The sequence below is a fragment of the Pongo pygmaeus genome, chromosome 20, assembly GCF_028885625.2.
Source record: "Pongo pygmaeus isolate AG05252 chromosome 20, NHGRI_mPonPyg2-v2.0_pri, whole genome shotgun sequence".
NCBI classification, from domain to species: domain Eukaryota; kingdom Metazoa; phylum Chordata; class Mammalia; order Primates; family Hominidae; genus Pongo; species Pongo pygmaeus.
Genome location: NC_072393.2, coordinates 64754675 through 64759075, shown reverse-complemented (window position 1 = coordinate 64759075; position 4401 = coordinate 64754675).

Genomic DNA, 4401 nt, shown 5'->3' with positions numbered 1-4401 from the left:
TTTTGTATAATATTTTTTCTGTTACAGATACTTGTTGGCATAATAATTTGGTAATAAATTAAAAAGTGAAGCCAAAAGGAGGTTAATTTGGGGTTTCTCTGGACCTTTAGTAGTAGGGACTGGATCAGGGCAACAGGGAAGCTGTAAGTGTGGATGGAGGGGCATTGGGCAGTAGCGTCTCTGGAATCAGCATCCCAAAGCCCAGGGCATGAAAATAACTTCCTTCTTTGGGACTTGGGTTATAAGGGGGTGTCAGTGTAGAAGAGAGAGTGAGTCCCAGAGAATGGAGAACAGGAAGCCTGTAGAAAATTTGGGATGACTTTGGAGTGGCCCTTCCGAGGCAGTGCACTGCTGGCCGAGTGAAAGCCAGTCAAGGTGGATGACGCAGCCTTGAAGCCCCATGAGTGGATCCCCTTGGGATTTTGCCTCTAGACAATTTCCTCTCCTGGGAGAAGGGACAGGTGTGATGATAGTGAAGATTAGTGATGAGTTAGTCCAGGACTGGGGTCAGCCAGGCCCATTGTATTAGCTGGATCAAGGTTCATGTGTGTGTGACCTGGTGTCTCCATGGTGCTGGTATTCTGAGGTCTGGACCCTCAGGCCAGCTCATGGGGAGCTTCAAGCAGCCATGCCTCCTTCCATGTGTGTCTTCTCTTTTGTCTGGCATCAGCTGTAGCCTCCATGGCACTTGCTGTCTCCCATAAGGCAGCCAACCTTGGTATGCCTCTGTTAGCTGTGTCATGGGGAAGGGTGGGCAGCCAGTCCTGAGAGAGGAATGAGTAGGTAGGTAATGGAGGCATGGAGTGAAGAAGGGAAGAGTGGCCGTGAAAGAGCATTTAGAGGAATAAAGCATCCCCACACACATTCGGATATGGCGATCTCATGGTGAGAGGTGCATGGGCATGGAGGACCAGCAGGGACACTTGTTGAACCCTTTGGAGTCAGGATGGGATGGTGCTGTGTCACAGGGTGTGATGATGGATGAAAGGGGACCAGGCTGACTTGTCTTCTCCAGAGAGTTGCGTTTGAGTATAGTCCATATACAGAAAAGTGCACTGCAGACTCTCCTTGACCCAACTTAAATCAGGATCCCCTAAGCCCTCTGACCTTGGGCTTCTCCCTTTCCCTGTGGGATCCAGTTTGAGCAAGATGTTTGGATGTGCATAGTAGCTCATACCTGTAATTTCACCACTTCAGGAGGCTGAGGCAGGAGGATTGCTTGAGCCTAGGAGTTCAAGACCAGCCTGGGCAACATAGCAAGACCCCCATCTCTGCAAATAGTAATGTAAAAATTAGCCAGGTGTGATGGCATGTGCCTTTAGTTTCAGCTTCTCAGGAGGGAGAGTCAGGAATAAGGCAGAAGAATCTCTTAAGCCTGGGAGTTTGAGGCTACAGTGAGCCATGATCACACCACTGCACTGTGGGCTGGATAATGGGGCAAGACCCTGTCTCAAAACAGAATCTGATATGGCTTGGCTCTGTGTCCCCACCCAAATCTCATGTCAAATTGTAATTCCTACTGTTAGGGGAGGGACCTGGTGGGAGATGAATGGATCATGGGGGCAGATTTCCTCCTTGCTGTTCTCATGATAGTGAGTTAACGTGAGACCTGCTTGTTTAAAAGTGTGTAGCACTTGCTTTTTCATTCACCCTCTTTCCTGCTCTGCCATGGTAAGACATGCTTACTTCTTCACCTTCTGCCATGACTGTAAGTTTCCTGAGGCCTCCCAGCCATGCTTCATGTACAGCCTGTGGAATCGTGAGTCAATTAAACCTCTTTTCTTCATAAATTACCAAATCTTAGGTAGTTCCTCATAGCAGTGTGAGAATGGACTAATAAAGAAAGTTGGTAACAGGAGTGGGGCACTGCTATAAAGATTCCTGAAGCTACTTTGGAACTGGGTAATGTGCAGATGTTGGAACAGTTTGAAGGGATCAGAAGAAGACAGGAAGTTGAGGGAAAGTGTGGAACTTCCTAGAGACTTAAATGGTTGTGACCAAAATGCTAATAATATGGACAGTGAAGTCTGGGCTGTGGTGGTCTCAGATGGAGATGAGGAACTCACTGGTAACTAGAATAAAGGTCACTCTCGCTGTGCTTTAGCAAAAAGACTGGCAGCATTGTGCTCCTGCTCTAGAGATCTGTGAGAGACACAACTTGAGCTTGAGAAAGATTGTTTAGAGTGTCTGGCAGAATAAATTTCTAAGCAGCAGTGTTGGAGAGGTCACCTGGCTGCTTCTAAAAGTCTGCACTCAATTGCATAATCAAAAAAATGACCTAAAACTATAACGTATATTTAAACTGGAAGCAAAGCATGAAAGTTTTGAAAATTTGCTGCCCATTTTCTGGCACAAATCGAAGGCTGCAGAAATGTACATAAGTAAAGAAGAGCTGAATGTTAATAGCCAAGATAATGAGCAAAATGCCTGCAGGGCATTTCAGAGACCTTCACAGCAGCCCCTCCCATCACAAGCCTGGAGGCCTAGGAGAGAAAAATGGTTTTGTGGGCCAGGGTCCAGGGCCCCAGTGCTCTGTGCACCCTCAAGACTTGGCATCCTGCATCCCAGCTGCTTCAGTTCTAACTGTGGCTAAAAGGGGCCAATGTACAGCTTGGTCCATTGCTTCAGAGGGTGCAAGTCCCAAGCCTTGGCAGCTTCCACGTGGTATTGGACCTGTGGGTGCACAGAAGGCAAGAGTTGAAGTTTGGGAGCCTCTGCCTAGATTTCAGAGGATGTATGGGAACACCTGGACGTCCAGGCAGAAGTCTGCTGCATGGGTAGAGCCCTCGTGGAGAACCTCTACTAAGGCAGGGGGATGGGGGAAATGTGGGGTTGGAACCCCCACACAGAGTCCCCACTCAGGCACTGCCTAGTGGAGCTGTGAGAAGAGGGTCATCATCTTCCAGACTCCAGAATGGTAGGTCCACCGTTAGCTTGCACCGTGTGCCTGGAAAAGCCACAAGCACTCAATACCAGCCTGTGAAAGCAGCCACAGGGGCTGTACCCTGCATTGCCACAGAAGTGGAGTGCCCAAGGCCTTGGGAGCCCAGCCCTTGCATCAGTGTGACCTGGATGTGAGACATGGAGTCAAAGAAGATTATTTTGGAGCTTAAACATTTAATGACTGCCCTGCTGGTATTCAGACTTGCATGGGACCTGTAGCCCCTTTGTTTTGACCAATTTCTCCCTTTTGGAATAGGGGAATTTACCCAATGCCTGTACCCTCCATTGTACCTTGGAAGTAACTCACTTGCTTTTGATTTTACAGGCTCATGAGTGAAAGGGACTTGCCTTGTCTCAGATGAGTCTTTGGACTTGCACTTTTGAGTAATGCTGGAATGAGTTAAGACTTTGGGGGACTGTTGGGAAGGCATGATTGCATTTTGCAATATGAGAAGAATATGAGATTTAGGGGTGGGACAGGGATAGAATGATATGGGTTAGCTCTGTGTTTCTGCCAAAATCTCATGTCGAATTGTAATTCCCAGTGTTGGGGGACAGACCTGGCGGGAGGTGATTTTATCATGGTGGTGGATTTCCCCTTTTGCTGTTTTCATGATAGTGAGTGAGTTTTCATGAGACCTGGTTGTTTAAAAGTGTGTAGCACTCCCCACTCCACTCGCTCTGCCACAGTAAGGTGTGCTTGCTTCTCCACCCTCTGTCATGATTGTAAGTTTCTTGAGGCCTTCCAGCCATGCTTCCTGTACAGCCTGTGGAACTGTGAGTCAATGAAACCTCTTTTCTTCATAAATTACCCAGTCTCAGGTAGTCCTTTATAGCAGTGTGAGAATGGACTAATACATAATCCTACTAAGTCATGTTAGCAAAAAATCTTCCCCTTCCTCTTGATATCTGATCAAATTCCTTGTCCCCCACCTTCAATGTCGTCTTCCCTTATCCTGCCTTTAGGAAAACTTCTCTTGAGTTGGTCTGGCAAGAATTCACCCCTTATCCCTGAGATTTGCACTTAGTAATTTTTCATCCTCCAGATACCCTACTGCTTCTTGGCTTTAAGCCCTCACTTGTTCTTGTCCAAGCTGGAGTTGAGTCTGGCCTCCCAAGCCCCTCTGTAGTAGCTTCTGGAATAAAGCCCGCCTCACCATGTGTTTGTATGAATGGAATTAGATGCCTGCCTGTTGCACAACATTGTGTAGGTTAGACCCATCCATGTTGCTGCAGGCAGCTGTGGTTTCTCCTCAGTGCTGTGTAATATTCCATGGTGTGGGCGCACTTGAACATGTGGATCTATTCACTGTGAGCAGTGGTTCTCATCCAGGGGCAATTTTGCCCCCAGGGGACATATGGAGATATCTGGGTGGTCATGATGAAGGGTGGCATCTGTCAGGTGGAGGCTGGGGCTGCTACTAAACATCCTACAAGGCTCATGATGGCCCCCACAGC